General features: G+C 41.5%; 1 protein-coding gene across 4 annotated transcripts in view; it reads right to left on the bottom strand.

The window, feature by feature from the left end:
• Positions 1 to 12,919, bottom strand: part of SULF2 (sulfatase 2) — a 265,789-nt gene that overhangs the window by 154,049 nt on the left and 98,821 nt on the right. The window lies entirely within an intron of this gene.

Below are 12,919 nucleotides of genomic sequence, written 5' to 3'. Positions count from 1 at the left end.
ATGGGTATCATGCTATGCTTATAGATGGATAGATCACCACAGCTCCCTACATTTTGGGGGACTGGGGCATGGCCAGGGGAGCAGACAGAGTCACAGAAAGGCAAGCAGTGCTGGCCATAGAATTATTTTATCAATTCACTTTCCTCTCATTTAGCTTTTTCCTCCTCCTCCTCCCTTAAAAGTAGAAAAGGGGAGAAGAGGGAAGTTGTCTGGGACAGAAGGTGGCTAAGCAGAACAGCAAACCACTCAGTATTACTTTCCTCCTTCGTTGTGCCCATTAGATTGCTCAAGTTATCTCCTTATCGATCAAGAGGGGACTGAGAGGTGAGAAGAAGACAGCTGTACTGTTTTGGCTTGGTTGGATTTTATTCATTTTTATTGGCATTATGGAAATTGGAACATGCCTGAACTATCTATTAAGGTTTAGCTATATTTGTGGTAAAACCTGCCTAAGCTAAAATCAAGCTCCACAGACTCTGCTGTCTTTTGTTCCTGAATATATATTACTGTGCTTTTCCTTTCAATTGAACCCAATTTACCTCTCCCTGTTAACTCTCTGTATAAGCTTTGGCAAAACTGACTACTTTCGAAAATAAAACTCTCAAACCATTGACTCAGGGTTCTGCTTTCTCCTCTAGATTAATGGCTGCAAATCTATATTCACTTACTCGGAAGTAAGTCTCTCTGATCTCATTGAGGCTTAATTTTGAGTAAGCATATATAGAATTGTACTGCACAGTGGCACAATGGTAAACACATACTTACTCAGGAGGAAGCCCCATTGAACATAGCAAGACTTATTTCTGAATAAATGCACACAGGATTTTGCTGCATGTTGTACATTAATAAGACTGGCTTTCCAAAACACTTTTTAAAACCCATATAGGATTGTGAAGTCTTTATTTCCTGTCCATTAGATGTGATTTTTCCCCCTCCTGATGCTAAGGTTGTCATCTTCCTACAGGCTAATTTCAGAGACATCTAGAGCTCTCCCATTTTTTTGCTACCACTAATTCAGCTGCTGTTGGTAAATGGAGGATAAAGTCTTAATTGGTTGCATTCCAGAAGGGAATAATTATTGGACATAGCCACCACGTATGTATTAGTGATCCAGGCAAATTGCTTTCCTGACTTTTTTTTTGCTCTTCTTACTACATTTATTTTTGGTTTAATCATTTTGCTTGTCCACTAGCTCAGTCGGTAGAGCAGGAGACTCTTAATCTCAGGGTCATAGGTTTGAGCTCCACGTTGGGCAAAAGATTCCTGCATTGCAGGGGGTTGGACTAGATGACCCTTGTGGTTCCTTCCAGCTTCTACAATTCTATGATTATATCTAGCTGAACTAGTATAATGCATGTAAGAGCAATGCAGTAGGTTCAGTAAAATAAGACAGATATATCCACAACATGTTGCAACTGTGTAGATCCACTACCAATTAGGCATAAAGAAAGAAGTGAGATGGTGGCAGTTGGTTAGCCTAGTTTTGCTCATGCATGGTATAAAGGTCACTTCAGTGCAACTCTGAAGACAAATATGGACTATCACCCAAGACTGTATCCAGACCAGAGCAGCCAGCATAAAAGGTAAAGGTAAAGGGACCCCTGACCATTAGGTCCAGTCGTGGCCGACTCTGGGGTTGCGGCTCTCATCTCGCTTTACTGGCCGAGGGAGCCGACGTACAGCTTCCGGGTCATGTGGCCAGGATGACTAAGCCGCTTCTGGTGAACCAGAGCATCGCACAGAAACGCCATTTACCTTCCTGCCAGAGCGGTACCTATTTATCTACTTGCACTTTGACGTGCTTTTGAACTGCTAGGTTGGCAGAAGCCGGGACTGAGCAACGGGAACTCACCCCGTCACGGGGATTCGAACCGACGACCTTCTGATCAGCAAGTCCTAGGCTCTGTGGTTTAACCCACAGCACCACCCGCGTCCCTAGCAGCCAGCATACTGCCCTCCATATATTGTTGCATTACAGCTGATATCATCCCTGACCATTGGCCTTTCTGGGCAGGGTTGATAGGAACTAGAGTCTAATAATGACATATGGAGGGCTACCTCTGCTCTAAACCACGGCACTGGGGCAAGCAGCTATACTGAAGATCTATACATACATTATATTAACATTTCCCAATTACTGGACCACTGTTGCCTGCCTTTGAGTTACATTTCATCCCACAAGCAACCTTATGAAGTTGATCAATTTGAGCAATAGTGTCTTGGGTAGAGCCAGACCAAAGGCAAGAAGGTACTGTATGTGAAGCTGTGTTTCCTAGATTCAAGCCCAGAATGCTAGTTGCTGCACCATAGAATAGAATCATAGAATCATAGAATCATAGAGTTGGAAGAGACCACAAGGGCCTTCGAGTCCAACCCCCTGCCAAGCAGGAAACACCATCAGAGCACTCCTGACATATGGTTGTCAAGCCTCTGCTTAAAGACCTCCAAAGAAGGTGACTCCACCACACTCCTTGGCAGCAAATTCCACTGTCAAACAGCTCTTACTGTCAGGAAGTTCTTCCTAATGTTTAGGTGGAATCTTCTTTCTTGTAGTTTGGATCCATTGCTCCGTGTTCGCTTCTCTGGAGCAGCAGAAAACAACCTTTCTCCCTCCTCTATGTGACATCCTTTTATATATTTGAACATGGCTATCATATCACCCCTTAACCTCCTCTTCTCCAGGCTAAACATGCCCAGCTCCCTTAGCCGTTCCTCATAAGGCATCGTTTCCAGGCCTTTGACCATTTTGGTTGCCCTCCTCTGGACACGTTCCAGTTTGTCAGTGTCCTTCTTGAACTGTGGTGCCCAGAACTGGACACAGTACTCCAGGTGAGGTCTGACCAGAGCAGACTGGCTCACCTTCCGGACATATTTGCTGCTGAGCAGAATAATAATACAGGCCTAAGAAGGGAAACTGCTTCCTTTTTTGTTGTAGCTTAACTGCTTCCCAAAATGGCAGACTAGCATTACCTAGCAGACTGACCCAAGAATAACTTCCACAAATCTGATGGCTTTCCGTAAAAGTTTCGACTGCTCTGCTTTATCCTGGTTATAAGATGAATGCTCCCCAAATGTTATTTAAGTGCAGCCGGGCTCCACACTGTTAAGTTGGATGCAACATGGTACAGAATTACAAATATGTGACTGAAAATATGTGGAGCTGGGTTGACAATTCAGGAAATAAAGATTAAGAGCACCAAACTATATGAAAAAGCATGCAATGTGGCCCAATAACCCTTTTTTATTTCTTGAAGCAGTGGATGGAAAGGACATGTAACCCTTCACATATTACATGTATTTGGTTGCAGAATATATAGGTCAACTGTTTTGGGTAGGTAGGCAATGCATACAATAGGTTAGGGAGAAGAGGTGATCTGAATAAAGAAATGTTTAGGAAGTCTTGCCTTTGGAGCATACAGAATAATATTTTTGAATGTATTGTCCTTTATATAAAAAAATCTGAACCACATTAATAGCTCTTAAAAACAGGAAGCTTGCAGTAGCATGAATGTGACATATCGCACAATGCTTATCTTAGTCCCATTGATATTACAGTTTGCGAAGTGTTTATTATAATGCATGCGCACATGCATGAAATTACATTATTGGGGTGATTAAGGACCTAAGAAACCAATGCCTCACTCCTGCTGGAAGAGTTCAAACAGTTTCAATAAGTGTGATGTTATAGCTCTGCATCCTTTTATGTAAGGAACACTGCAGATTTCTTCTGAAGGTAGCAGAACAAAATACAGGCCGAACGAGATATGGCATGCAGCTATGTACATCTTTCCACAGTTTTTAAAAAAACAAAAACAAAGGCAGCTTTGGGAGCCTATAGTTTTGAGCATATGAATAGTGAGGGAGAAGGTCGTTTAAAAGCATATAATGACTCGAATACAGTGGTACCTCGGGTTACATACGCTTCAGGTTACATTCGCTTTAGGTTACAGACTCTGTGAACCCAGAAATAGTGCTTCAGGTTAAGAACTTTGCTTCAGGATGAGAACAGAAATTGTGCTCCAGTGGCACAGCAGCAGCTGGAGGCCCCATTAGCTAAAGTGGTGCTTCAGGTTAAGAACAGTTTCAGGTTAAGTACGGACCTCCGGAACGAATTAAATACTTAACCCGAGGACCACTGTATAGGGTTGAGTAAAAATGCTGAAAGGGAAACAATGTGAAAGAATTATGACTAACATGGCTCAGATCAGACCACCATTTATCCTGATATCCTTAGGCATCTGCTGGAGCCCCAACACTACAGGAGGACCCATTGCCAATACTTGCCCTGAGTTCCAAGAAGAAGAAGAAGAAGATCTGCCCTGGAGCACCAAGCAGTGTTGGGGACTGGGTCTAGCCACCATTTAAGTTTTCCACAATGCCCCAGATCAATGCTATGTCAGGACGGCTATGGAAAATTAAAATTGCTGTTAGACACAATTGCCTGGCACTGCTCAGTTTGCTGTTGGTGCATCAGATAAGTCCATCAGGAGTAGTTGATGGATGAGGGATTCATCAGCCCACATTTCCATCACTGCCACCACCATTTATTTCTATGATGGTTAAAATATGCTCAAGGCAGCTTACAACATCAAAATAGTTAATAATAATAAAATATGTGATTTACTCTAACAGTTACAAAAATATAACATTTAAGTAGTTATGAACAATAAATAAAAAATACCACAGTAAGTATACAATAAAATAGAACTATCAGCACATATTTCATAATAAGGTCTAGCAATAAAGTTACAAAAACATAATATCAATAACAGCAAAAATAAAACATACCCAGAATTAAAACTTGGATTCAATCCTGGAAGGAGGTCCATCTAAGTAGGTAGGAGCAGAAGTGTGGGTCCCATTCTCTCAGTGCAATTTGTTGGGGTGGAAAGTATTGGGTGGGATGGATCCCACACGACAGCCCTTTTGTCACCCTGCAATCTCCCCCCCCCTTCTCTCTCTGCTACTGTCATTAAATTAGGTTGAGGGCTGGATAAAATTAGGCCACATGGCAGAAGTTTCCCACTTCTGGTTTAGATGGTTAATGATTCACCAATGAGTAGCAATGACCCTAAGGATAGCGTCTTCTCCTCTCCATGTAAAGAGGAAGAGTGAAAGCTTCTGTTTCACTTTCCTGTTTTCCTATTACGATCTTGGGAAACTCTGGTTCATTGAAACTCTAATTAGTTAGAACAAACCCTGATCACACCATGGTTTGATATCTTGGTTTGTAAATAACTATGAGAGGAGCACAGATGGGGAATCATTAATGGAATAGCAATATGCAAACTGACCCAAACACAGATTTATTTTCTCTTATTTTTAATTGTATTTATTAAGTTTTATAAACAAACAAACAAACAAACACAACAGAGAAATAAAATACTATAGGTAAGTTAAAATACAATTAATGCAAGGTCAAGGACACAATGTAAAGTTAGCATCAGGAAAACAACAAAGGAGAGAAAACTAAAGAAAGAAGACAATTGGATTCAAAGAAGAAATGAAGATAATAACCAAGACTGGTTATACATAAATTACCATGAGTCTGAGGTGGAAGAAAGTTGTTTTCTTTGTTATAGATTTATTCTAGAATTCCTCATAAATAGTGTTCTGTTATATTAGAGTAACATGTACCAGGGCTATTTTCTTGTAAAGCAAAACAAAAATATTTGTTTACATCTGGGGAGGTTTTCAAAGGAATGAAAATAAAATGGGACTTGGTAGATTTCTAAGCAATACAAAATAATATTAATAATAATATATACACACAGGAACAATTATTCAGCCTTAACATTTAAACCAAAACCATCTGCTTTGCACAGTGCTTGATTCCCCACCCCATCCCACGTCCCAGTAAATAACAAAACATCAAATTCATAAATAGGTTAATTAAAGGTGTACTCTAGACACTCCTGTAACCAAGACTGCAAGCTGAAGAAATATACTCAAATGTACCTGTGAATTACACCAGGGCTTCAGGAACATGATCTTGGCACATTGTGAAAACTTGGGAGGGGAAGGAGTCTTTAATTTCATGCTGGAGAGGAGTGACAGACACCAACCTTTCCATAAGTCCACTGGCATATATGGAAGACTCGGAGAAAAAGGAGGGTTCAGACAGGCTCAGAATAGGAAGCATAATTGCTGCTTTGAAGTGGCTCCAAAACATGGCGCAAAGTGAGCGAATGATCCCATCCTTTCTCCCAACATCCAGAGGACTTGTGGAAAATTACAAGGTTGTTCTGTCAATTTGGCTTCAGCTGTGAAGACAACTAGAAGCAGATGCTCCTAATTGCCCCCAACCCCCAGCACAACTTGAGAGGATGAAGCAGTTCTTAGGGGAAAGGGCAAGATCGTGACTCACCTTGCATTGTGCTTTGGGTCTTAAGGGGTGTGGGGATCCCCTCAATGATAATGAGGTAGTTTTCCCTGCTATGACCTATTGCTTATTTTTCTTAACCCTCTGCGAGTGTTGCCACCATGTATCTCAGAACCGTTTTATCTTCTTCCACATTTTATCCACAGAAGCTATGGTTAGAAATAGGGCAAGCAGCACAGAGGTTCAAATATAAAGTAAAAATGAAGTGCAATATATTTAATATAAAAAGATAGGTATGTATGGTTACTTAATAAAACAGGTGGTTAGCTTTACTTTGTTATAGTTACTTTAAACGAGAATGCACACTATTAGATTACTGCCATTTTAAAAGGCGTATCAAACACAAAATATGGTCCCTGACACTTTAAGAGGGTAGTTATGTGAGCTTCAGTTCCTCTCTCTATCCAAACCATAACGATGATGGTAATTTTATTTATATGCCACCCATCTGATTGAGTTGCCTCAGCCACCCTGAGCAGCTCCCAACAAAATATTAAAAGCACCATAAAACCTCAAATGTATGTTGTTCCTATAGTACAGGGGTAGTCAACTCCCAAGAGACGGCGATCTACTCACAGTTAAAAACTGGCAGTGATCTACCCCCTTTTGGGGGGTTCAGGTAAAAGTTGTTGGGCTTTTTTTAGGGAGGAGGAAAGCCCCATTTTGGTGGGGTATAGGGCAGAAAGTGTTGAGTTTTTTTGAGGGGTGCTAGTGATCTACCATAGACATTCAGTGATCTACCAGTAGATCATGATCTACCTGTTGGATGTGCCTGCTATAGTACTCCCAGTTAATACCTCTCAACTAGGAACTGATTTCAATCAGCTTCACAGCCACTCCCATCCAGAGTCCCTCTCCGGACTTCTGCTGCAGTCTTGTCCCCGGTCCACTAGTCCCCACTGTTGCCAAGGGTTCTCAGCAACCCTTCTGCCACTTGGGTGAACTCACCTGAAGGCTGCATCTAGAATTGTAATCTCTTCCCCACAAACATCTTCAGTCCTAGCCCAAGGAGCCTAGCTCTTGGCTCCTCAAGCCTCTTTGAGCCACTTCTTAATTCACAGTTAATTCACATCTTAATTCACAATTCTGATTGTTCTATCAGTGCAAGCATTCCTGCTTAGCAGAAGGAGCAATCTCCTCATTCCTGTGCTATTCCGGTCGATTTCAGGGGGTTGTGGTGGGATGTATGTGTGTGCACAGGTGGAAAGGGAGCAAAGCTCCGCTATAACAGTAAGAAGATCCTCCTTGTGGTGCAGCAATAAAGCACATTTGCAAGGCAAAGCAGGATCCGGTATTGTTTCAAATTGGACGAGAATCCTGCATTGCAGAGGGTTGAACTAGACGATCCTTGGGGTCCCTTACAACTCTACAATTCTATTATTCTATGACTCCCATCAGATGTCAAAGAGATAAACAACTACCTGACATTCAGAAGACATCTGAAGGCAGCCCTGTTCAGGGAAGTTTTTAATGTGTGACATTTTAGTGTATTTTTGGTCTTTGTTGGAAGCTGCCCAGAGTGTCTGGGGAAACCCAGCCAGATGGCCGGGGTACAAATAATAAATTATGATGATGATGATGATGATGATGATGATGTTTGAGCTGGGTCTTGCTAACACAACTGTTTGGCTAAATCTGGCCCTTGGTGTCTTAACTTTAGAACTCCAATTTCCAGATCTTCAGCTAACTAACAGCTGCACATCAATTTTATACACTCCTGACAACTCTCCTTGTTCCCTGGGCCAATAATTTCAATTTTGGTACTATTCTACCCCCTCATTGCCATATAACTAAGTTCAAGTAGGATAAAGCAGAATGCCCACCAGCTGATCAGTTAGAATTTACCAGCTTCTGATGCTTTGAATCCTTTATATAAAGACAAGAAGCCTCCCTCACAAAATGATCTTTGTTTGAAACAATGAAAACAATGGCAGTTTAACTGTCACTCAGGCAAACTACTGGCCTCCAGCTGAAACACAGAAGCTCCACAGCTCCTAGCAGGAATGCAAGGCAAAGTTTACATAACTGTTTGCCCTTACATTCCACTCAGTATAAAAATCTTTATATGTTTGAAAATGAAAAAACTTCACCTCAGAAAAAATTTCTTCAGAAAGGGCAAGGAACATTATCACAGCTTCCGAATGCTTCCCAGTTCTAGTGCAAAGAAAAACCCCTTCTCCTCTCCTCAGTCCTTCAAGTGTGTTAAATGATTTGGAGGACAGAAAGGGCAACCACAAATAATGGCTGGCTACCAAGCTAAGCCAAAGGCTGTGGACCCCAAAATTCCCCTGTCAGACCCTAGAATGAGGGAACCATGCTCCTGGAAAAAATACAAAATATAATTTCGTTTTAAGTCACCTGCAACACACAGCAAGGTCATCTACATTATGTCTCTGAATATATATAAAATTTAACCACACATTTGCTTTCTCGCAATAAAGCCCAAGGATCCAAGGATCAACACTTTTGCTTTTATTGAATTTGCTCTAAAACCTAGAGTAATGTGGCCTTTGCATTGCTGCCAACGGCTTGCAAGTAGAACATCTAAATCCTACCCACCCCACATTCCTGTCACTAAGCTATAAAGGAATCCACAGCATCTCAGACAAGCAGCAGCTGGCATTGTAAATAATTTCATATTAATCACCAAGCTTTGCAACTTGCCAAGTGATTGATTATGAATGAGCTCAGTGGATGGTTAGCTGCTCTTCTTTGACCTGCTTCTGTGACAACTGTGAAGGAACAACTGTGGGGGAGAATTATGTTTGCCAGAGAGAAAGGAAAAAGGAAATGGTGTTAGCTACATCTTGCCTAGTTTCTATCCAAAAATACTGCAAAGTATCTTATTTACTGGGAAGCTTTGAAGAGCTAAAGACCTTGAGAGGACGTCACTTTTGGGGATTATCCAGCACCAGGGGACATTTAAGAAACAAAACAGATGCCAGATTTATACAGTAGAAAACAAAACAAAAAAAATATTGTTCATACTCCTGCTAAAAATTTCAAACTTGTGTAGAATTCCCTTAAAATTCAGTTCGCAACTATTTTAATGATGTTCACAAGGCCTTTGCCAGTTAATCAATGCAAGCAGATCCGAGTGAGTGCTGTAGGCTTATAACTGACTATAGGTATTTTGGGCAACAAACAAAATAGTTATCCCCAAGTATATTTGAAGTGCAGAGAACTTTTTGAGTTCTGCTGCATAATTGAATTCAGAATTTAATTTTAGAACATAAAGAGAAGCAATAATAATGGTATTTTCTGGTCTTGGGTGCTTCACATTTCCCCATGTGGTGAAAAGGCTGCTATAACTCCTTTCAGTTCGCAACTAGCAAACACCATTCATGCCTCAATAATCTTCATTCTGGAGTACTCTATCCCTGCTCAGTCTAGACACAAGTGTGTAGAAAGCCAAAATGTGTGCAGTGACTCCATATCCAATGTCACCAGGCACAGTTTTTCCACTCCCAACTTTTTCATCAAGAGTAGGGAACCTCTGGCCTGCAGGCCAATCAGATTGCCAGCGCCTGCAAAGCCCCACTGCGTAGCATTCCCAAGTGCCTGACAATCAATTGACCCATTGCACAAAGGGCTTTGCCAATCCTATGCTCGGTGCCTGGGAAGCATTGAGCAGAGCTAGCAAAGCACTGTCTACAGGTTGAAAAGAGGCATTTTATTGGGTTTATGCAAAAGGTAAGCAGGGTTGGTGATGGCCGTAGGACAAGGACTTGGACGCCATTCCAATCAGCCCTTGCTGTTGGAATGTGATTTCCACTTGGATGGGAAGCGCCCTTTCAACACAGCCATGTGAGATGACCAGTGGTGCAGACCAGGCATTAGCGATCTTCCCAGGTGAACCTCTCCTCCTGACTGCCCAGAGCCATTGCACCACCAGACAAATGGTGATCTGTACACAGGGGCACGCACATCAGTGGCTTGCAGTGCAATGTAATACTTATTTAGCTGATCATCTAAAAGGAACTATTTTTCTTTAAACTGATAGTAAGATGAACAGCTGTTTTAACAGCTGTTTACAATTCCCTACAGGGCCAACAAACCAGAGAAGCTATGGCGACATTCCTCCCACACCTATCTACTTAAAAGTATAAGACAAATACTAGGTAACTGCACTGCTCTTATGGGGTAAATTTGTTGCAATTAGGCTCTTTGGTTTTAGGGAATTACTTCATATGTTTCTTGTTTATAAGCCACCGGAGACCAACAGCAAAGAAGGGGAAAGCAGTGTATAAGTTGACTAAATACATAATGCCAACACAAATATTGTGATTGTACTTGCATGGAACACAGACTTCATAAAAGGTGTGCAAACAACCCAGGAATGTGAGCCCATGCATATGGTAATGCTAATACATTTTTTGCAGTAATTTAAAATAGTTTACTAGTAAGATGGGATTTAAGGGACGCGGTGGCGCTGTGGGTTAAACAACAGAGCCTAGAACTTGCCGATCAGAAGGTCGGCAGTTCGAATCCCCGCAACGGGGTGAGCTCCTGTTGCTTGGTCCCTGCTCCTGCCAACCTAGCAGTTCGAAAGCACGACAAAGTGCAAGTAGATAAATAGGTACCTCTCTGGCGGGAAGGTAAACAGCATTTTCGTGCGCTGCTCTGGTTCGCCAGAAGCGGCTTAGTCATGCTGGCCACATGATCCGGAAGCTGTACGCCTGCTCCCTCGGCCAATAAAGTGAGATGAGCGTATCAACTCCAAAGTTGGTCATGACTTGACCTAATGGTCAGGGGTCCCTTTACCTTTACCTTTAAGATGGGATTTGTAGAAAGATCTGGATCACAGAAATCTCCCATTGGTCTATCTAGCTCAGTATTGCCTACCCTTACTGGCAACTGCTCTCCAGGGCTTCAAACAAGAGCATCTCTCATCTCGTCTCCTACCTGGAGATGCTGGGGGTTCAACATGAGACCTTCTGTAGGAAAAGCTTGTGGCATTCTTTCTTTCCCCCCTTTCATTTTTTTAAAAAGAAATCTAGGATATAAGACTGACCACAAAAGCTCTACTCAAAGATGCCATCTGTGTACCAGGTTCCCACTGCATGTGTTAAATGAGAGCATTTGGGGGTTTCCTGTTTCAAATGTCTACACTTCAAATGTGCATCCTTCTTTGGGCTGCAGTTTTCAATTACATCCATGTTTAAGCAATTGTTTTAAATATGTTTTAGTGTTTTACTACCCTTCTGAATGGGGTGAGCTAAAGATTCCAGTGTATACATTGAGAGAGTAAGAGAGAGATTTTATCCTGTAACCAAGAAGGCTTCCAGAGCAGCAGCTTCTTCTTTTAAAAAAAACCAGAATGCTTAATACATATGGCAGGATCCAAATAACCACCCAGCTAGTTCTGTACAACTAAAGGAGCTTTGGAACTGAGTTTTCTGAAAAGGAGCTGCTTGTGCTACATGACAAATCTCTTTTAAAAGAGAGAAGAATCTCCTAACAACCACCACCAAAGTCAAAAATCCCACTGGGGAGTACATAGGCCCTTTGGCATACTTAACGTCAGCCTGAGGATATGCACCATGGAAATATATAGGAAGGGGAACAAATAAAAAAGATGTATACTATGTGGAGAGTTTATTACACTTTGTTGCTTTTGTGCAATAGTTTTAGACAATGAAAGAAGTACAGACCATGGAATACAACTAGAAAATAGTGTTTTATGATTTAAGGTTCTACAGGAAATAAGCACATGTCTAATCTTGGATTTCCAAAGTTGGATTTATTAAGATAGTAAAGAAGAAAGACCTGTTTTTTGGGTGCATAGTTTTAAGCTGCGGTCTCAATCACTACAGGGCAAACTACAATGTTTCCACGTGGGAGTTTATTACAGAATTGGTGCTGCTGATGAGCACAAGTTTTTTCGCAGCATCTAAACATCTTCATCAAAATGCCAGCCTGTACTTTGTTTTACACGTAGCCCAAATTTCCCCTTATGGTGGAAAATTCAGTAAGTAAAAATAACCTGTTACACATCTGCCATCACTGCTGGTGTGAAAGCGCTCTTTAACACGTTTTTTTGAGTGGGTGGTTTGTCATGTGTATGCTGTTGTTTTGGCAGGTGGTGTCTGTTGCCACAGCACTACTTTTGTTTGCTCCTCACCTAAGCACAATCTAGTAATTTTGTTTCTACTGACCTCTTGAAACCAAAAGCCTACACCTATCACCACATTCTGTAGGCACCCCTGAATTTCAACAACCCAGTTCAGAGGAGTTAATCTCTCCAGTTCTCCACACAGTAAATGTGAGGAATACCTCACACTGCAAAACATACATAGGATTAAAAAATAAGCAAATTAATATGGAGCACAAACCTCCATTCTGCCCACTGCAAAAGGCCTGGTAACATTTGCAGTTGTGTACTTTTAGTGATTTTTAAAAATGGTGCATGTACACAGGTACATGAAAAGGTAGTGGTGGGCAGGCAAGGAATGACTGAAGGAGCAAAACAAACAAACAAAAGTCTGGATACATTCCATCAAGCTCTGCTCACTGTGCTTGCCAAGTGGCAGAATA

Source organism: Podarcis tiliguerta (assembly GCF_965153285.1).
Source record: "Podarcis tiliguerta genome assembly, chromosome: 6".
NCBI lineage: Eukaryota > Metazoa > Chordata > Lepidosauria > Squamata > Lacertidae > Podarcis > Podarcis tiliguerta.
The sequence above is the reverse complement of the archived record's forward strand: the minus strand, read 5'-3'. Positions and strand labels throughout refer to the sequence as shown.